This window comes from Tenebrio molitor, chromosome 4, assembly GCF_963966145.1.
Source record: "Tenebrio molitor chromosome 4, icTenMoli1.1, whole genome shotgun sequence".
Taxonomy (NCBI): domain Eukaryota; kingdom Metazoa; phylum Arthropoda; class Insecta; order Coleoptera; family Tenebrionidae; genus Tenebrio; species Tenebrio molitor.
This window is the reverse complement of record NC_091049.1, coordinates 13,271,428-13,294,820: the sequence shown is the minus strand read 5'-3', so window position 1 is coordinate 13,294,820 and position 23,393 is coordinate 13,271,428. Positions and strand designations below refer to the sequence as shown.

The 23,393-nt window shown below is 36.2% G+C and overlaps 1 long non-coding RNA gene across 1 annotated transcript in view; it reads left to right on the top strand.

The window, feature by feature from the left end:
- Window positions 1-20,196, top strand: part of LOC138128570 (uncharacterized) — an 86,348-nt gene extending 66,152 nt beyond the window's left edge. The window contains exons 2-3 of the long non-coding RNA XR_011158779.1: window positions 17,647-18,160; window positions 19,228-20,196. This is a non-coding gene — a long non-coding RNA (uncharacterized lncRNA). The remainder of the gene's footprint in view (window positions 1-17,646; window positions 18,161-19,227) is intronic.
- Window positions 20,197-23,393: the final 3,197 nt, after the last annotated feature.

The window sequence follows — 23,393 nt, the reverse complement described above, 5'->3', positions numbered from 1 at the left end:
TTACGTCACTACGTGCTGATCGTTTTCTTCTATTACTTGTCACTAAACTGGCACAAGAACGGCTTATGTCTGTTTTCACTCGTTCGGCGCGTAGTTGGGGTTCAATTCCACTTCTGAACTATCAGATTTTAGTAAAATCGAGTCAGTAATAATAAATTTATTCATTTGGTTCGTGAAGATTGGTATTAACATGTGTCATTTAGAGAAGTTGTCTTGCTACTACTTGGGTCTGGTCCGTTCGCGTTAAGATCGAGGATCCTGCGGCTTCGTATCAGCGCTCGGACTTTGTCGACGCCCGATCTCCTTACACGCTAGTTTTTCAAATGCATACTCGTATTTGGGAATGAAGGTCCTTGTCAGGGTTTTTGAAAATAATAAAACACGAGCGGTTCAAAGACGTATGCTTTTTCAAACTAAACTATTTATTATTCGGCCGTACTTTACAGAATGCTTCCGTGTATGCTGGAATTCGATACTTATCCGCCTGCTCTTAATTTAGTCAGAGTTGGCGTCGGGCAAAACAATAAAACCAACGTGAAATTAAACAAAATTAATAACTAACACGTTTCCATAAAATAATGAGAATGACCATATTTTGCGACCTGTACTTGTCAATTCCCATGTGGGGCGCTCGCTGTTTGCAATGAGATGTTGTTTAATTTATAACTTGGATAAAAATTCCTTTGCACAATGATCCGTAAAATTGGTACCTCTATCCTGGTAATCCCGAATATGCGTAAGTAAGTTTCTAAATTCTTATAGGTTTCTGGCCCTGATAATGTTTGGCATAGGAATTAAAAATAAATATTTAGTGAAAGTGTCTACAAGAAGCAAAATATTTTTGAATCCTTCTGGCGATTCAGGAAAAGGTGCAACAAAGTCGTCATGAACCCTATGAAACGGGATGGGCGGCTTATCGATTTGATGTAATAGACCTTGTTTCGGATCGGTGTGCTTTTTACCTACAATACATTTAAGAGTGTGATGCAATATTTTGTAACGAATGTAGTCATTCCAGGAAACTAAAAATAATGGTTTAGTTTAGCAAATGTTTCGTCTGAACCCAGGATCACATTGCTCATCGTGGAACATTCGCAATAATCCCAGGCGACTGCCTTTTGGTACAAAAGCCCGATAAACTGGCGGGTTTCGTCCGGGATTAATTGAGGCGTTAATTTCAAAAACAACATATGTCCAAAAATGAAGTTTTGAGAAAATCGATAAAAGCTATTTATCTTAGTAACCTTTAAACTTATAGTTTCCATTTTTTTTTTTGTAACATGTAATGAGTCTCTAATAGACATATGTGGCAAAGCAGTTTGTCAATTTACTGTGTTAAGTAAAAAAATAAATAAAAACCGTTGGACATATGTTGTTTTGAACTGAAAAAGAAAGTTTTTGCATTAATAATATGGGCTACAACTAAATAAAGTTTAATAACTGAAAAGATAACATAAAATAAATCCTTAAAAAAAATAATGTCCACTCAAAAAACAACAAATTTATAAACTTAAATGAAAAGTGACCTATTGCTTGACCTATTCGTCACACCCACTGCTATTATCTTCGTTTTCTACTTCTGGTTCTCCACTTCCATGGGTGCAACTACTGTTTTGTGAAAAGATTTTTTCATAAAATTGCTTATTTTCTGGATATTCGAGAAATCCCATTAGGGTTTGGAGATTTTGGATTTTCACTGGAGCTATTTCGTTGGGTTTATCATACACAACTTTTAGGTCTAATCCCATAGGCATACCCAGCTTGTTGCGTACAATGCTGGATCTCCACGGGCCATGGTAAGAATCTCTCAGATAAATTAACGGTGATTTTTTTTCGATTTTTATTATTCTAACATCTTTTATTTTTATCGGTGGCTTGGCAGTTTTTAGAAAAAATGGATCCGTAGCTGCTTTAATATCATATATACGGCTAGTATCAACTTTTACCAAGTCAAAAGGGCTAGGGTTGGCTCGAGCATTAAGGATAAGCTTGTCCCACTCGTGTGGAATTTCAACCTTTCCCACTTTTCGTTTCTTTTTCTCGATCAGGGAAAAGTCCTGGTAATTTGGTAGGTACGAGTGTCCTCTCATGGGAAAAATGTAGTTCACCGTGTCAAAGATTTTTAAGCAGTGTACTAGCATGAACAGAAAATGTAGCATTACATAATTCTTGTTTTGACCCGGACAACCATCGGTGAATAGTACTAGATTCCGAGAAGGTAAGGCTCTATTATTCAAATAATGCAGAAGCATAGATGTGACTTCATTTGCGCCTTTTTTAGCTTGGCCCTCATGGTAAGTATACATGGCAGCCTCATTTGTTGCTAGATCATGAATTCCAAATATATAATACCACAGTTGACGAGAAAAGAATACGGGATTTGTTGGAATGTGAGGCAGCGGAAGATTCTGCATGAAATCAAAAGTGAAACATAAAACTTCTCCAGCTTGAGCTTTAGCTTTGTAGTTCTTTTTTATGGCCCTAAATGCTTCACTTTTCCTTAAGTGAAACTCTTTTTGCATTAACAGCCTACCCTTTTCTTCATCTGTTATATCTTTAGCGTTAAGTTTATGCAACAACGAATCACATTCAGCACACGTATCAGATCTCGGATATCCAAATTTTATGTTGAACTTAGTTCTAAAAATATGCCAATACACGTTATAAGGAATGTTCAAACAATATTCTGCTACAAACATTCTGTGCATATCTTTGATTGTCAGTGATTCCGACAAATACATACGCTCTGGGTTCTAGCGTCGTGTATAATGCGATTGTCTTGGTTGAAAACTGTTAATATGCATTTCGATTAGATTAAGCAGTTCCGTCGGATATTCAGTCGGTCGATTTTTATGACGCCCTCTTAAATCTTTTGGTGATGTACCAGTCATCACCAAACTTATCTGAATTCTTCGTAATCTAGCTGATGTTATACCATGCAGATTGATCAATGCAGTTTTGCAAACCATGATTTCATGTCCTTGATTTCTCAACTTAAATAAATAGGACGCTGCGTGAGGTTTTTGCCCTTCTTCTGGAATACCTCTTGATCTGCGCCTGGAAATGTGTTTCAAAGTGATCAATCCTGCTAAATGGGAATCCTGGTCGTTTTTTGTATCCATATCATTAAAATTCTGCAAAATGATTTGCCTGGTCTCTATATCGATCTTCTCATAGCACTTTAAGATTTTGCATCTATATAGGTAAATTAACATGTATGTAGTTATTCCCACTTTTACATTAAAAAACAAGCGCGTACCTGCAATCAGCACCCGTTGCTCGGGCAGCTACTGCTTGATTTTTATGATTGGTATGTTCCAAACCTTTTACTTTGGCATCTCGTATTTGCACTGTTTTTTTTACTTTCTTTTCCCTTCTTCTAGGCCAGTTGGTTTGATTATTGGCATCATCATTGTTAACTACGTTCATTTTGTAGTTTTAATTAATTAAATTTGTGAAATTAGTTTAATTAGTTTTAATGTTAAAACACCGGTTGCACAAAATAACAGCGTAATAATTTATTAATTGTAGGTTAGAATCTTGTTTCCAACAAAAACATCACATGTCCTGGACATGCGCTGTTTTTAACTGAACTGGTGTGGACTAATGCTGTTTTTGCCGAATTAGCTAGAAATCAAAGCGCTGTAAATCTGTATATGTGAAGTTTTTAAACGAACAAACAGCACCAACATATAGCTTGCCAAAAAATCTACAAGATGCCGCTAATATCTCGATTTCATCAATTTTGGACATATGTTGTTTTTGAAATTAACGCCTCAATTTTCCGAAACAAAATTTCATTTTGACAAAAATTGTCTGTCGTTAACTTTCCCTCGCTTAATTTTTGTTTAATTTCCTGCGTTTCCGGATCGTTATGTTGACTAATTTTGTGTCAATTGTTTGTTGTTATTTTGTTTATTGTTTTCGGGGGTGACGTAATGACGGGGTTTCCGCTGAAGTAATCATCATGTGGAGTGTATTTACCCTTTAGATACTCAATTTGAAAATTGAAGGATTGTAAATGGAGCCACCATCGAGCATGGGAGAAGCTCCTTTTTATTTTGACTTAATTTAAGTGAATTGCAGTCTGTTATTAATTTGAAACGGAACGCCAAAAGATAAAGCACGAAAATGTTTCATGGTACAAAATATAGCCAGCGTCTTCAACTCGTACGAGTGGTATTTGGCTTCGCTGCTCTTTTGCGTTTAGGGTAATATGAGACGACCTTCAATTGTCGATCGTGACGTTGGAAGAGAATAACGCCAAAACCAATTGAACTTGCATCCGTGTGCAATTCCATTTCCAATGTGGGATCGTATATGGTTAACAGCGGTTTTTTGCTTAGATAAGCGCAAACATAATTTTTCGCGGCTTCTTGGTCTTGTCCCCACACGAATTTTTCGTTTAATTTAGTAAATTTCATAATACACTCCATTCGTGTTACAAATTCTGGAATATACTTTCGAAAATACCCCGCTAATTCCATAAACTATTGTTAGGATCTCTTTTCCCCTTCGTTTAGTCGCAAAAACAAAAGTCTAGAATTCTTAATATTTTTATTCACAGTACTTCGTCTTCATACATTGAATGCCAAATGCTCCTTTTCCTTAGATCATCATAATACATCCCTCTCCCAGTTCTTTGTTTTCCTGCACGTGTTACATTTCTATAAATACATTTATATTGTGTTTCCGAGTCGACCACTGCTATAATGAGTCATCAGCTATGTTGGAATCCCAGGGTAATGAAGACACTCGCGAATATCTGACAAAACATATATTAGACAACTAATAACACTAATGCATAACAGAGATATGTTAGACCGCGATCTGATACAAATACAACACATTCAAGACAAAAAGTAGGTATATGGTGGTGCCGCAATGCGATCGCGACTCGCACACGATTCAGCGCCGGTTGACTTGGGCGGGAAAGTCAAACTGGAAACTCCAACACTTCCCCTCGAGTCGTGGATCGTCGACGACCTGAAGCCCCGCTGCCTGAACACACTAAGCGTGTTTCTGCCTGGCGAGCCTCTTGGTCAGAAAGTTGGCCACTTGCTGCTCCGTAGAGATGTGATCGAGAGACACTTGCTGGTCCTTCAGGACATCTCGAACGAAGTGGTGACGAACATCGATGTGCTTGCTTCGCGAATGGAAAGCTGGGTTCTCGGCGTGACGTAGTGCACTCCGATTGTTGCAACAGATCTTGACGTCGGCAAGTTCCTCGAATCCCAGCTCTCGGATAAATTCACGTAGATGGCTTCCTTGGCTCACTCTGCCAGGGCCTTATACTCTGCCTCGGTAGTGGACAAAGCCACGGTGCGTTGCTTCTTAGTGTCCCACGAAACTGGACTCCCGTTCAGCAGTAAGATGAATCCTGTGAACGATCTGCGATCTTCGGTGCAATTTCCCCAATCTGCGTCCACGAATGCACGAATGCAAGATCTGTGGCCCTCCGCTCGAGAAATTGCAGACTTCTTGGAGCTGGGTAATGTACGGTGTTATATCTGTCGACGGGGGAGGCAATAAAAATCGCAGGTGAGTCCAACTCAGGTGAAACTGCTGTCACGTGTTCTGATGACATGTTTCTCAAATGTAGCATCTCACTGTTTAGGTGGCTTTTTATGATTATGCATGACAGGAATTTGGTCCTGATATCAGCGATTAGAGTCCAGTTTCTGAGGTCGGGGAGCGAGAATTTGTTCTTAGCCTGCTTGCAGACATATGGCTCTTGAACTAGGGCCATGTCTATGTTGTTGGTGTTCATGTACTCTAGCATTTCCAGAGTGGCAGTCCGTGACTTCTTGGTATTATGTTGGATTATTTTAAGGGACATGCTTATCTAATTTTCGTAATTGATGTTGTTGATGTACTCTTCTTTTTTGCGGCAGACGACTGAGCACTCTGGATGGTTTGTTGAATGGTTAGTGGACTTTTGTCTTGCCCTGACGCAGTTTATACACCTGTGTCTCTCCTCATCATTTGTTATGGGGCAATCTCTAGACTCATGCTAGTGTGAGGTGCAGTAGCCGCAGCTGACCTCCGATTGCAGTGCTTCGAGATGTAACTAAAGCGTTGGCACTTGTAACACTTAATTACCCGTATGTAGTTTACCACTTTGCAGGATAGCAAGCCAATGCACATGCGGCCTGCATGCACAAGAGCGCTCCATGCTGTCGGGCTCAGCTCCAGTACTCAGTTGGCATTTAGTCTTCCATTAGGTCCTATTTTTGTTGCGGAAACACACCAGTCTTTGGTAATGTCGACATCCTTTTCTAGATGGTTACCAACTGCTGTGATTATCTCATCTTTCTCGAGGTCTGATGCCCCCTACATTCCGCCCTACTGTATTATCTGTGCAAAAATTTTGCTTTGTCTATTTCCACAATAAGGGACGTGCCATTTTCATCTAAACCATCAAACTGCATCGGGTGGTCCCTCAAATGTTGCTCACATATTTCTCGGCCAAAAGAAGCCTAGGCTGCCATAGTATGGGTACTTCCCTGCTCTGTTTCGGCTTCGGCACGATTACCTGAGCAGGTTCCAGTAGGACGACTCGTCACTGTTGAAGAGGACGAACCAAATTCACATTGGCAGGCTGGACAGCTTCTGGAACCAGATATTTGTTAGTACTATATTGCGCCCTTCCTATCCTTCTACGTTGAGACACTATTGAAGGAGTAAGAGAGACAAACAACATGCATTCCTGGGAAAATGAACATTCTGCGCATGCTCGAAAGTTTCAAGCGCGAACTTAAAAGTGAGAATATTCACTTGAAATAAATATGCTAAGTAAGGTGAATTAGAAATTAGAAACGAATCAGGTACGGTTTAAGTTTTTTTCAGAACAAAAATTAATTGCACAAATGAAATAAGATTATTATTTATATACAAAATAAGTACAAACCAACTGTAAAAATACATTCATTTATTTTACCTAACACTAAAACTAACCGCTTCAAACCGTTATTGCTCCTTAAATAAAACCGCTTTCGTATATTTCTGGTGGATTGATGGTTTTGAATTTGTTTTTTTAGCTTCATAAAAAAATCGAACATTTAAGTAACATTTTATAATTGAATTGATCAATTGTGCCCTATGTTTTTCCTTCGTGTCAGCTAAAAAAAAACACTGTTCTCAACAACATTGAATATTTTCGTTGTCATTATGTTGTGCATATATTTTTTTTATATATCATGGTGCCTGATAAATTTTTCGGCAGTTTTGCAAATATATGCAACATCCGTTGATGGCGTTTTTAGGGAACCTCAGTTTTTTATTTTTGTTAGAAGTGGCATCTCCTCATCACTCCCCTCCAAATTTTGAATACAAATTCGAACTTGGTTTTCAGTTTTTTTGCCACAAATCCTGCGATGTAGTCAACCACTCCTTCCACATAGTGGGTTAACTCATAAAATGTTGATAAAATAATATCTTCGTCTATTTCCTCTGGGTTTATTTCGACATCGGTATTTACTTCTGAAGAATTATCAACGCTTTTGGAAGATGTGTGGAGGATTTGAACCCCATCAAATGAGCAGTTCCCGTTGTCCAATTCTTTAATTTCATACCTCAGTAATAATTGTCTGTATGCAGTTTTGAATTGTAAGCAGTTTGGGTTGTTGTTAAATCCCCCTCTACTTCTAATAGCACCAAAAAACGTTTCAAGGAAATCCTGAGAAAGCTTATACGTCAGTAAAAACTCCAAGCCCTTTTTGTTAAGATCTTCAAAAAGTGTGAACGGATTGCGCAAATTAATAATTATTCCTAGGAACCCAGTTTTTCGATTGGTTTTTAATATGTTCTCACCTTTATTATGGGTCATTAATGAAACATTTTTCTCCAGGTCCATGGCAAGTGTTTTTTTTCCAAAAAAATTTCCTTCGTGAGGAGATTTATATGGGCCTTTTAAAAACTTGCTCTTACAATTGAGTAAATCTCCCATGTTATTCATAATAAGGCAAAATTCAGCTGTTGCTTCAGATTCTGCGAACATACCTTTTGTCTCATCTAGACTCTGAAGGTAATTCAATGAATTAGAGACACTTTCACTAAACGTTTGAAAAGCCAATTTCACATTCATTTTGTGGTTTTCAAAATAAATATGCTTTTGGGTCAGTTTATTGGCTGCTCTTAAACCCTGATCTCTTTGAAAATTTTCTAATCGCATTAAGAAAGCCCAAGATATTTTTTTTTCTCTAATGTGCAAACATTGGTAGTTGGCTAGACAATTCCTTATGAGTTTAATTATGTGACATATATCAAGGAATAAGAATATAGCACAATTCCTTAGTAATTGGATTTATAAAATATGGCTTGAAATTTAATCCATATGTTAAATTAGCACCCAGAATAGTGCACATAGCCAAATTACTAGAAAGTCCATCAAAAGTAATGGAGTGAATGTGAACATTTACTTCATTCAATAAGAAGAAAGCCTTTTTCAATATTTTTGCCCTTTGCTGGGCATTTAACGATCTGATTAAAAAATATCCAATGGGCACTTTCCAATGCTGATTAATGGGTACCACTATTAATACAAAGGCATTGTTAGCCAATGGAACCGAATCATTACTCTCATCTTCCTGGATGCCAAGATTAACTCCTCCGATAAAACGTCCCTCAGACCAAATTAATTGCTCCCTTATTACCATTTCATCAAATACTAAATTAGCCAGGACAGGCTTGGAATCAGCTGTCCTGAGGCTGATACAATCTAAAGCTTCTTTTGTGAACCCTGGACACGCATCCACAACTTTATACCATTTCCTCAAAGTGCCAGGATGTGGTAGAAGTTGTTCCCAATGTTTTCGGACATATCGATACGCGTTTGGAGAATAAAAATGGGGTGTCAAGGCAAAGCTTCTTAGATCTTGCGTATATTTTCCTTTGGAAGTCAATTTTCTTCTTATTAGCTCTTGCATCGAGTCTGGGAGGATATCCTGTTCAACTATCAAAGTTTCTATGAGTCGCTGCTTCTTTTCTTTTACTTGTTTTTTCTCATCTTCATCGCGGATCTGCCACTTTTTAATATTGTTAGACCTTCTTTGGCAAATTCGAAATTGGCGCCTTGTTACGAAGCGCAGTTGCCAGCACTGAGCGATAGGAGGCGGTTCTCGTGCCCACCTCCTATGCGCACGTGTGGACACACACACAGTTAACCCCGGGGCGACGATAGAGAAGCACGGGGAATCACCTGTTTGTCATTGTCGAATTGTACAAAGTACGCAGAATCTAACAATATCTAAACGACAAGAAATGTGTAAGCAACACTCTAGGCACCTTATCCACGCATGAAGATTTGAAATTCCATACATATATAACTGAGAATTCGGCTGAAGACTCCAAATTTTCTCAAGTTCATTATCTTTGGCGTTGCACCACAAATTGCACAGCTCTGGTTGAATGAATTACTTACAACGCCAAATGTTTTCCCATCAATCATAGTCAAATTGAAACTATGCTTTATAACGACCTGCTCGCTGCCTAAGCCACAATTTCTAGGTTGAATTTCGGAAATTTGATTTTCTATATATATTTTGAATTTCTTCTTTAACCAATTTGCTAGACTCCATTTTGAAAATTAACTTAATGGGTCTGGTAGAGGAAAGCCGAAGATTTTGCCATAATATGCGTCCATTATTCATAGAAAGACGTAATGGAACAAGGCATGTGGCAAATAAATTTGAATCACTTTTAGGTTCACTGGTACCTTCTCCACTGAACTTTTGTTTATAATTAGACTGAGAAGCACTGCCATCACCTCCCCATTTGTGTAACAGTGTCACACCGTTCGATGCCTCATTTAGGAATTGCGTAATAACATCACTCTTGCCGTGTGATTGACTAGTTCCTGCAGATTAACCTCAGCTGAAATTGTCTATTATGGTAATAGCCTTTATTTTTCACTTTAGTATAATTGCATGATAACTCCTAGGATACGAAATATGTAAACATGTCCATAACAACCGGGGAATAATAACAGGGCATAATAATAAGCGGGCGTAATAAGAATAAGCGGGCGTAATTAATTCATAACACCCTCATCAATTCATAATTGAAAAGATGCCAATTTTTTTAAGGACACGTATAGTGAAAAATAAAATCTTGTATGCACCACGGCGTCACCGAATGATTACGCCCATCGAACGAAATCCATCTCTCGGGCTAAAGCCCTCGAGCTGGATTCATCGTTCTCCGGGCGTAATCATCGTTGTAACGCCCTTGGTGCATAAATAGCTATTTTGTGTGGATAACACTAATTTTTTTCGTCTAAAATAATATTATAGTTGGAATAAATGTTTGCATTTCTGGCTTTGACTCCCTGCTGCATCATTATGTATGATTTTTTCGTAAAATTGTCATCAATATACAATGCAAGAGCTTCTTCTGGAGTGTACTTAATAGGTAAGGACTGATTGGAATAGTAAGCTTTTTTATCTTAGTCGCCCTTTTGCTTTTGGGAGAAGATGCTTCTTGTACGATTTTAGCAGCATCCCTCTTGCCACAAGCTTCAAGGCTTTTGCGTGTTGCGAAAGCCAGTTCTCCAAGCGAATAATTTTCTAATAATGGTAAATTTTTTTGCCTCTTACTTTGATCGCTAACTTCACTGAAATCTTTTAAAGGCCGACCTCTTTTTGAATTTGTTTCTTTCATTGCATTATCCCTATTGAAAAACTCAATGCTTCCATCAAACCATTGATGGTGTCTGTTTTCGAAAACCTTTAATGTGCGTTTACATTCTTTCCATAATTGAGCGACCTTACTGTTAAAAGCATTTACGTTTTTTTTTTGATGGGGTTGTATTCTTCATCATCGGTAAATTCTTCTACACTTAATTTTGAGGACACAAATTTCAAAACCGATAAATTCTTCTGCTGAAGAGTTTTTCCCTGGCGCCAAACCTCAAACATTTCCCGCCTAGTTAACAACATTGTACCTAAAAAAAATATTGCAAGGTCCCTGGCGTTTCTTGGCAAGAAAAATTACATGAATTGAAATAAAGATATAACTAGGTATTTAAAAAAAACGCTACATAAATGAAATTACAGATATTAATAAAACGGTAGAGGGAAGTTGCCTAATGTGGGGTACATTTTTAAAATTGTAACAAAAAATAGAAAATCCTGGTTCTTAGCTCTGATTTTTCGAAGGTATCTCCAATGAACATATAAGAACCAAATTTTGATGGTGACTTATTTATTTGATAAAGATATTCCTGCGTATGGGGCAAACAGTAAATTAGTGCGAATTCCCATATTAGGCAACATATGTGCTTAATATGGGATACATGCTTTCCTATTATGGGATTGAAAATAATATTATAGGAGAATTAAACGAAAGTCATCGAATATTTTAATTAAACATATCTACTTAACATAACAATAACAACAACATAACAATAGATACTGATACTTGGGCCTTAAGTTTGGCACTTGTAGGAAAGTTAGTCTTTGCAAAAGTCACAGATAAAGTTTACTCCCTGATATCCAGCACAATCGATGTGTGCCCACTTGAGGCAAGAACGACATCTGATCCATTTTTCTCCCGCCTTGTCTTTGGAAAAAAGTTCGTCGCAAAAAATGCACGGAGCATCAAGTTCTGCGTCACTGAAAGGTGAATCATCACCTGAATCTTGAAAAACTATATCAACTTCAGATTCGGATGACGAGTCAAAGGTCATGATTCGTTTCGATTCTTTTTTGTCGTTCTTCTTAACACTTTTTTTTTTTAGGTATCATTAGCTTTCGTTTCACTCCTGAGGTAGATGGAGTGTTTTTCTTCAATAAACTGCTCTCTAGTTCTTCTTAATGTGGAGTCCCAGTTACGACGACAGGTTTTCCTGTTCTAGCTTTTTTCGTTGAACAATATTTTCGGTAACTACTGGCAAGGGAATTATATCAGCAGGTGTTACAGTTACGTTAGGTCCATGTTTTTGTGTTGGGGTTAGTTCAGCACAACGATGAACTGTTCTCTCACTTGCGATGACATTTTCCTGTTCTCTTTCCACTGCTTCTATTTCGAGTCTTTCCACAACATTTGCCGCAACTTCTAATTGTTCTTCTTCTACATTTTCGTTTATAAAATCATGGGCTCTCAAGATATCTCTATTGCACGGGTATAAGCCGGTTTTTCTGAAACCGTGAATTGCTGTTTCTAGGGTGGCTGCTTTCATATACGCTTTACCAAAAAGTTCTCCAATCTGATATACCGTAACAACACGACCAGGATTCTGGCTCAACCAATTATTTATTTCTTGAGCATAATAGGTTTTAAAAGGTGACATGAAAGCCACATCAAGTGGCTGCATTTTGTGTGTTGAATGTGGTAGCAGACAAATTATAATGACATGATTTTCCCTACCCAATTTTACCACTTCATAGTTCCTGGTATGTGAGTGATGTCCGTCCAATATTAATATTACAGGGTCTTCTTTTGTAGGTTTCACGTTTTGAATAAAATGGCGTAACCATTGCACAAATATTTCCTGTTGTATCCATCGGGATATGTGACATGCATACGTACAACCTGGTGGAGTACCATTCATTAGCTCGAACTACATATTCTTCCTAGGGAAGACGATTAATGGAGGGACATATTGGCCAGATGCACTAAAGCACATGACGACTGTTTATTAGGCTTCCTCGCTCAGCAGAGGTCATAGCAGCTTCTTGCTTTTTACCTTTCCTGGCAACAACTTGGGGATGCTTGTGTTGCAGAATCGTTATGCCTGTTTCGTCGCAATTGAATATTCTATTGGGATTGAATTTTATTTTTGACAACTCAGGTTCATAGATGTTAAAAAATGCATTGACATTTTCGGGGGTAAAGGATTTAATTCTCGCATAAGACATACCTTGAGGCGTACGAAATGAGAGTTGGGGATTGCGTTTAAAAAATTTTTTCAACCATTTTGATCCCGCACATTCTTTTTCAGAGTTAAATGGATTTTTGAGACCATTCTCTTTACAAAGAGTAAATGCCAATCTGCAAACATCTTTCCTTGTTATACCAAAATATCTCTGTTCCATATCTAAACAATGTTGTGCAAGTAAATTGTCCATTTCCGAAGAAAAAACTGGTTTTCGCCCTAAGTTACAGGAAACAAGTGCTTCTGGTTCTCCCCCCATTTTCACGTACCTTTCTAAAGTGCTTTGGGGTACCTTAAAAGTTTTAGCGCTTTTGAAATACCCCATTCTCTTTTCACGACATTCTTTTATAGCTAAGATCATATTATCTTTTGACCAAGTTTTGCGCTTCCTCGGCATCTATAAAAAGGAATAGCTACATAAGCACCTCATGCCCCATGGTTTAAATAAATAATAGTGAGAGAGTTGTAAAATATGTTGTAAGTATATAAGTGAGGCCAATAATGGGGTACCCCAAATAAAGCGCCATTATAGTACCCCATATTATGTCATGAGCATAAAGTTTCTCATGAATATTTATTTCTTTGTAACGAAAAAAAATCATGAATAAATTAATAATGCACATACACAGTATGCCAGTTAGGCTGTACTTGGTATAAGATTAATGTAGATTACTTACCTTCAATAGATAATAGAGCAAGTTCTTCGAGCGCGCACAAAAAGTTTCAGCGGGTGAACAATATTCTTGGTTATATTGCGCGGGAAAGAAAAAACCTATCGAACCCAAACTACGACAGCTATCTTTGAAGAAGGTTTACACAGTATTGACGGTGTAACAATAGATGGCAATGCTGTAGTATTCCAGAAATTAGGCTACCCCATATTGGGAACTATCGTCATATTAGGCGACTTTCCTCTATTACATTAATATTTTTCAAAGTTTTAGTACAAAATGCGACGAATATTACGATATTACAAATGTTCGCACCAACCTTTGACAGATAATATTCAGTCGCTAAAATAACCGCAGCCACCTAGATTTTTCACAATCAATTGTTGTTGCGTATGATGCGATTTCAATTAACGCTCACAATAGAGAGAAAACACCGACTGACATCATAACCGGAAAGAAATAAGACAGAGTTACACAAAAATGTTTATGTCACAGCCTACTCAGCTATTTTACTCTATAATTAAATAAATATAAACGTCATCGGTGACATAATGAAAATTAGAATTATAAATTTATAGAAAAATCAAAGTAACCTCTGTGCAACGGTTCGAAGTTGGCATCGGTGATTGCTACCTTTTGCTTCAAGTACCTTAACTTAAGATATGTCGTTTCTATTCACAACAGCTGTCATGAAAGTGTCACGGAAAGATTCCCATTTGGCGTAGCTTCCCCGAGAAGGTGGCAAGGTCGATCCGTGGAAGCGGTGGAAGAGTCTCCCTAACTATATAATATCTATTCATTTTGATTGTGACCAGTCCCTAGTAACTTTTCAGTTGCTAGGTTATTGATAGGGAATTGTAGATAACACTAAGTCCAGTCGCAGTTGGCAACTCTCGGAGGCGCCATTTTGACAGAAACGTCTCGCTGACCCAACGACTTGCGCAAATGTTTTTCGACGTACAGTGTGCACATAACTATAAAAATGAGTTTGGGTACGAAATTTCAGAATTCAAAAAGAAAATGCCACGTCCATCGTCTTGTAAAAGTTGAGAACAAACGGTTAATATTGACTTGTTTCGAGACATTTATTGAAGCCAACGGAAAACAAAGACGAACATCGCCAATAAAGTTAGCTCTATTTGTGTTATTTTGTTATACAATTTGGCCAGCGTTGTAAGTATTGTAGTTTGATGCTTTTTGCCTTTTCATCCCGTATAAAACATTTTTATGAACTTTACGTTCCTTACTGTCCGATTAGTTTTTATCTAAAAATATTTATTGGTGAACACTTTCAGCATCTGTTGTAACATTGTTTAATAAAATAAACATTACCATTGTAAGTTTTTCTCTTAATCCCTCGAATCCTTAATTCGCCATTTTCTGTTTTTTACAATTGTCATTAAAGGTCACGTTTGTCGCGAAAGTTCAAAACTAGACATGCGTTGACAGTTCCAGCGCCAACTCTAATAACAAATTCAATGGATCGCACGATATAAACATCGCATGGTAAATGTCGGCGTCTCCAGAAGTTAATTTGTTGAACGGCCAAATACCAGGTTTACTACTTCCACTTGTAATATTTTTTAACCCTTTAAATAGAAAAATCGTCACCAAAGCCTGTAAAAATAGTGAAAAAAATATTCGTTTCAAATTAGAGCATTAGAGCATTCCGGATGAAATCTTATAAAACAGTTTCTGTCTTTATTAAAGCACAAAGCTACTTGGCATTTATAGCAAAATACAAATAACTTTTGCATGCAGTTAGGAAATTTACATCTAGCTCCACATAAATCCAAAAAGTGATGGAAGATTCGTAAATACCACTTTTTTATCTTATTTTTATTCGGTAAAATCCCAACATTGAGTCTAACAAATCCACACCTCCCATGTAGCTGTTATAGATAAATATACTACGAGGACAGGGTATCATTTTGTGTGTATTGTCTTTTTTGAAGAAGTGTCTCTTTTCTCCAATAGATTCAGTTCCAACGTATGTCGACATTGTTGTCACCACTTTATTGGCCTACCAGGATACAACACTAACGCCGATATCATTTACAGTTGCTAATTTTTCCAACATTGAACCCCTTCCCTTTTGTTTCAATTTCTTCTCCGATGGCATGTTACATCCTCGTATACGATTCAATCGAACAGTTCCTAAGCGGAGAATATTTTGCTTGGATAGATACCTCATAAGCCCAACACTGCAGAACCAGTTATCAAAAAATAATTTGTGATTTACATTTCGAGGTATTGTTTCTGACAATCGGATCACAACATTACTACTCATCCCAAGATCAGGTGCTCCTGCAGTCGAAGTCATAGCTAAAACCGGATGTCTCACTTAGAACAAAGACTTTGTACCCACATTTGTGGGGTTTTTTAGGGTTATACTGCTTCAAGTTTGATCTTTCCTTTGTAAGAATAATCTGCTCATCGATTGCTAGATGTTCTTCTGTCTTTATGATAAATGTATACTTTGTTTACAAATTTAAGATTCTAAAGTTGGTCTTGAAGAAATATAAAACCTATGTAATATTATTAATGTCTCTAATTACAAAATTAACCAAATTGTTGTCTTGTTGAACATTAGTAACTCGTCCTACGCCTGCCCGCACTGGCCTTTGTACTTTATTTTGTTGCCATCGTCGTTTTAATTAAATATACTTTTACTGACATGCAATTCGGCAGCTACAGCAGCCAAAGACCAGTTCTCTTATAATTTAGCAATGGCTCTAGCAGCTTGAATTGGTGTGAGATGTCTCGGCATGTCAATTTTTAACATAATTTTTTACTTTTTTAGGAAACTGTTAATCAAATGACACGCACGGAAATCGTGTGCCTATGTTTTAAAGCATAAATTACAAAGTGATAAAAAAATCGTGTACTTTTGAGTGGTCGCATGTGTACATATTGCGTAAATATTCGACTTCTTCCTGCCAAAATTTTGTATTCACCGAATTTTTATAAACCCCACCAGAAAGATGTTTCCCGCAGCATGGATGAAGTGTCTCCCCATTCACACTATCAAAGAATTTGTCAAAAAAAATATTATTTGCAGTTCCCATTGCTCTACTTTTACTTTTTCGTTGTGTTTGGAAGAGCTAGAAGTTTTTTTTTTTTTTAATCAGGGAATATCTTTTGTTTTTGAACAGAGTTCTTTTTTTCGGGATTTATATTTAAACCTGAAATTTGAGGGTCAGTATAAAGACTGTTTATGTCACTAGATAATATGTTATTTCCTGGTATCCTATCGTCCTGATCATTATTTAGCTGCGTGATCAAACCTGTGTCGGTATTTATATTCTCTAAAAATAATACCGCCATTTATATTTAGATAAATACTTACTTCTTAAATTTACTATATACAGGTGTCCCGAAAATGGCGCACTTCCGATGCACTACGGTGTAGAAGAGATTACCATAAACGTGAGAAAAATGTTTAAAAAATTCTATTGGACTTATTTGCTGATTTGGCGGTCTTTGAAAGTGGCGCTTAACAGGTGAATTATTTCGAAATAAATGTATTAAATTGTCATGACAGCTACCTCTAATCGTACATATTATCACAAAGTACAAGATCATCACTACCAATATCTAATCCTGCATAATAGAGAAATTAGAAGCTTTGGAAATCGAAAAAATTAATTTAAATCCACTACGATAACATATCAAGGTAATGATGTACGAATATATCTTTGTTTACATTCTATTATCGTTAATAATAATAATAATAAAAATAATTGATTTTTTTGCCTGAAAATCTTTTTCCATATTTTTTTTTCATGTACATTTAAACATCCTCGATCAGGTAGCAAGTAGTGAGTGCGCCATTTAAAATTTAAAGTAAGTAAAAACCGGCTTTATTTATTTAACTAATTTTGACAATTTCGCATATCTTTTAGAATCAGTATTTTCTGCACTTCTTTTCCTTGCTTCTTTCTCACAAGAAAAAGACAATCTTGTAATTAGAAAGGAAAACATTATTTGTTTAGTTAGTTCCGACTTGTGCTCTGAGCAGCCAACAAAATTGTGAATTTTTGTTCGTTTTATATTTTCTAAAATTTCTAATAGTGTATTTCTTTTTATCTTTTGTTTAAGATTTTGGACAATGATGGATTCCACTTCCTGCAACAGTTTTATTAAACTCGCAGAAGGAAATGTTAGGTGTCCTCTGCTTCTCAAAATTATGAAGGCGTTGAATGATTCCACCCCGTTTCCCACAATTGTTGAAGTTGATTTATGCCTTCGAGCAATGGCACCGCAAACATATGCAAATGCCTCTTCATTGTCTTCGAACCTAATCATAGTACCATAACTAAGGTCTTCTTCTAAGGTTTGATCTAATTTTAAATCAATCTGGGCTTTTGTGAGGTTATAATGGGCTGGTAAATTGTAAGCGAATAATTCACTTGGATCACGAACCAACCAGGACATCAAGCATGTTTCCTCCGGTTATGTTACTACCCCTGGATGGTTTAATAAGGGAAGAGTGACATGAGCCGAAAGATTTGAGCTACTTGTACTGACTCAGGATTATTATTTGCTCCACCACTAGCTCTCAATAAACCAAAAAATGCTCAAGAGGATCTTGGTTGATTCTTGTGGTCATAAGGTATTTATATCCTAATTCTTCTGTGCAGTACTTTAATAGATTTAAAGTAGTATTAATAGTGCCTTTCAGGCCATCTGCAGTAGAATTAGTTAAGAAAAAATTAGGTTCTGAGCATGACGTCCACAAATCTAAATAAATAAGAAAATCTTCTAGGTCTTGCTGTTGTTTTGAATTTGGTCGTAAAGCGTTTAAACAACTGTTTGAATTCAATATATCAGATACTCTGTTTATACGCATACAAAACTGTATTGTAGGCTCACAATCTTCAAATCCAGGTACATTTTTGTCTTTTAATCTTGATAGGGCATCTGCTGCGGTTCCACTAAATAATTGAAAGGCATAACGAGTTGTCATTTTTTCGTGAAGTTTAGGATTCACATGTTTTCGGCTCAGTTTAGGTGCTAATTTAAATTCGTTTTTTGCATCGAATTCAATTAAGTTTTCAAAATGGACATTTTAACAATGCCTTCAGGCACATGAAATTGTCTTTTCTCAACCAGTCAGTTTCTCAAACATTTTAATAAGTGTGGATGATCCGAACACATTCTTAAAGTCCTTTTTGGCCTCCTGTGATGGAAACTTTGCAAATACGCACTGTTCGTGTCACATGAAACATTGTTTTTACAGCGACTGTGCGACGGTGAATTTTTCCCAGATACTATGCGGCAAAGTAAATAATCCTTGTTTTGTAACCTTTAGAAACGTAGAATAAATACACAATTTTAAATTAATGAAGCTGAGTTTCAGGAGAACAATATGTATACATTTTGAATTCATTTTAGAAAATAAAATTTAGAAGAAATGAAAATAACAGCGCCATCTGTCGGTTCTACCTTACATTTGACAATTCTTGGGTGCGTTCCATTAAAATTCGAAAAGGAGTAATTGTTTTTAAAATTTTAAATTAAAAAACGTCGGCCAAAAAGCATTATACATACGTTGTGTGTGAAACATTTTGCATCGCTCAGTTTATGAAACACTCCGCTGCGCGTCGTGTTTCAAATTAAACTTCGCGCTGCAAAATGTAACTTTCCAACTCGATTGTAAATAGCTATTTGTTGTTAGAGGGATGAACACACCATGGCGCTTCTGGATTTCTTGCATCGATAAACTTCCACATTGCCCTATTCCAGGTAGCACCATCTGAAGTGACCACATTAATGAACAATCCTGCTGTAGGGTTGCCAAGTCGCCAGCGTCCGATTACCGATCACAAAATAATAATAATAATATCTAAACGACTAAAAAGATATAAAAACAATAAACAACGGAAATTTGAAAACCAACTATGTATTTAGAAATAATGAGAAGTTGTTTTACAAAAGTTTAGCAGATAATAAAACTCAAAATAATAATGGTATACCCCAAGAACCGTACACAATAAGGATTGCCAGATCGCCCGAATCTATCCGCCAGTACCGCTCGGGCTGTGACGTCACTGTGATACCTCAACCATTCCGATATATAAGTTCGTGAATCCGCAGCGCAGAATCAGGCCGTCATATTGTTTATTACATTATCATTGGCTATTTTTAAATTAAATTTAAATACTCTAGACCAATTTACAGAAGCGAAATTAAGTTAATCGTAATCAAATGTGAAATTAATTGAAGACGTGATCAGATCTAACCAATCGAAGTTTCGGATTCATGGGTTTTTTGCGCATTAATTTAATTCGAATTAAATATTTAATTCTTTTTCTATAAACTGGCCATAAGTAATCTATTCATAGAAATAAGATAACATGCTTAAAATTAAAGCAACTGTAATTTTTTCAGTAATTTGATACAATATTACTAAATATATAGTTATAGTTACTATATAGTATGTAAGTACCTACATACTTATTAATTCTGTGGGTTTAAATCACTTAGTTATTTTGCTTAGCTTTCGTCTCTTTGTTCTAGATAAGTCTGTTTCCGTACTTTTTCTTTTCATCGTTTTAGCATGTTTAGCTTTCAAATTATTAAAGTTCACCCGAATTATTGTCCTTAGTTTGCTAAAATCTTGTACCATATTAAACGGAATATTATTTTCTTTTTTGAAGATTTTTACAGCCAGATGTCTTACAATTCCGGGTCCTTTGCGAAATGATTCGCCGTGATGAGTCTGAAAATAGTAGTTCCATTTTTTAATTTTTTTCAGCCAATGATCAGATGGTTTTATTAGTCCTCCGTATGAAAGTTGTTGCACCCATGAAGGTGCTTTGTCCGCTTTTAATTTGTGGGTGAACTGTCCTAAATTAGGTATTTTATCTTTATATTTCTTGGCCATATAACCCGCAATGTACTCTAAGGCATCGTCTGTGATTTCTTGAGACGTTGGACTGAAATCAGGAGTTGTCATTGACTCATTTGAGGAATTTGAAGAGGAGAACGATGAAAAACTTTTCAATTCAGTAGATTCGCTGGCTTCTTCAAAAATTACATTAATTTTCGCCGTTTCCAAAACTTTTGGAACTATATATTCATCTGTAGTCTTGGATTCAGTATTGACCTTTGAACCAAGAATACCAGGATTTTTGCCAAGCATTATCATCCGAATTCGGTATATAGCTGCTAGGGGGCTCGGATGTTCATCAGGTCCTCCTCTGCTCCTAATTTGGAAAAAGAAATTTTCCAAGCTATCTTGATTCAATCTGTGTGTGCATATATACTTTATATCTAATTTTGATTTCATGTCATAAAATAAGTTTTTGAGAGATTTCATTGAAATAATCATTCCCTTTTGGAATGTTTGAAGAGCATTCTTTCCAATAGCTCTGATACTTGAAATCCTTTGAATCATGTTGTCCAGGTGTTTTTCTTGATTTTCCAAAGATACTCCATAAGCATTTTTAGTTGGAACTTTTCCTTTAGCACAGTAACTGTTAAATATATCGAACCACAAATTGATATCACTGATAAAATTTCCCAACGTCTCCGCCATTTGCTTATCAGTTCCTGGTTTATAACGTAAAAGACATGTTGAAACAGTATTTGACAAAAGCTGGGCTGCTAGCCTAACATTTTGACGTTGACTTTTTTGACAATCCAAATGTTTCTGACTAACTTTCCAATTAGGTCTAACTTCGGTATCTGTTATTGACACTAATGCCTGCAAAGGAGTTTTATTTATTACCGATCCATCCTCTAATACAAATCCCACGTCGAGAAGCCAATTACGAATTAATTTGAGTAAGTGTGGAGCATCTGCAAACATGTAGATGTTGTTTTTTGTTATAGGATGTTCAAATGAAGTGTTATCTGCATTAATTCCTAATTCCTTCCATAATCCCATATTACTTGCTCCACAATCGCTTACGCAAGCCACAACGTTATAGGAAATTCTGTGCAGTTCATTGACAATAGTAAGTAATATCTCCTTAGTTATTTTTTGGTCAAAAGCTATATACAATGGTTGCTTCCACTGAGCAAATAGACCTCTGGCCATTACAACTTGCATTTGGTTGTGAGGTCCTAACACTTCATCTTTAGATGTATCGTATTCCTGGACTGACTTCACTTTGACTTCATCAAACTGAATAACAACAGTTTTTTCAAATTCTGAGAACGACTCTCCGACAAGACTTAACATTAGCAAAACATCTTTCAAAATTCCTTGACTGACATCAATTTGAGAAGCCCATTTTCTTAAAGACGATAATGAGGGTAAGGGATAGTGAAGTTTATTTCTCAGATAGAGATAACATTTCTTACTATAATATCTCAATGTAAATGCTACAGCTTGCTCATCTCGCGTCCAATTAATTCGCTTTTTCTTTTTAGACAACAAAGCTATTTGATTGTCAGTGAGCACTTTTTTTAAGAGAATTAGAGACTTTTCTGAATTTTTTGATTTTGGACTTCTGCAGCTCTTAGTTTTATAATATTTCAATTGATCTCTGAGTCCTTTAAGTTTTTTTCCAAAAGTTTTTTTCATTTCAATATGCTCTGATTTCAAATCATTAAATTTTTTCAGTAGTTGATCGTACTTTTCATTTTCTGATTTAGCTAGTGAAGTTGTAGGAGGGCACTCTAGAGGTGAGTTATCATTATCTAATCTCAAATTGGTCTCATTATTGCAGTCAGTTATGATGAGCTTCTCTACTTCTTGATGTCTTTGTCTTTTGAGAAGTCTTCTAAAGCGATCAGAATCGGTATTTGAAGTTGTGGTAGAAGCGCTTTTGCTTGGCAGCCCCACTGTTGGAACTGCTGTTTTTTTTAATTTTTTTCTTAAAGGTAACCCTAAAATTAAAAAAAAGCATTCAAATATACTAACTTCAAGTACAATGAAAGTCTGTATTATTTAAATATAGGTTTAAATGTGCTTTTATATTTGGCTCAAACAAAGATAAAATTATTATTTTTTTACCTAGCAATTCATTCTGTAAGTCCCGTTCGTAATCTGTTTCGACAAAATGTTTCGAACAAATCCTACTCGTTTCTGGATTCAATTTATCTTCTCTCTTGCACCTGTTAATCCATTCATTTCTCATTGTTTGAGACACCATATCTTTAGGTTTTGGAAAAGAGTGAAAAATTATATCTTGTCCCTCTTGTCCAGTACCTTTTTTTGTTTTATGGTTATTTTTGCAACCAAAGACTGCGCATCTTACTCCCGGCATTATGATTTATGACCCACTTCTGTAGGTAATATTTAATAACAACGTGGGAATACATAAATTTATACTTTTCTTACCTTATCCGCTGTATGTATATAAGTGTAGTATTAAATTATAAAGTACAAACTAAAAGTATCTTCAAGATCTTATAAACACAACATACGTCTTCTTTGCACTAAACTACTCACTAATAAAAAATGCTCTACGATTAATTAATTAAAACGAAAATCTGTCAACACAGGAAGTAACACCCAATAAAAAAACACGCGACAATATAGCGATCTTGACGACAGTCACTTCTTTATTAGCGCAACAAACGTGAAGATTGTGGAGAATATAACGCTCTCCCGAATGTGAACAAAGCATCGAGGTATCATGGTGACGTCACAGCCAGTCATCCGCTGGCGAATGTTGGAACATAGGGAACTGGCTATCCTTCTTAGTTTACGGTTCTTGGGTATACCCAATATAAATGAAATTAAAGAATTCTGGTCAAATAAATGGTCAAATGAAGTTCAATTTAATAATCAGGCAGATTGGATTCCTCATTTAGAAAATGAGATACCAGATTGCAATAATCCACATCATATTCAAATTAGCCTTGAAATTTTAGTTAAAAATATTAATAGT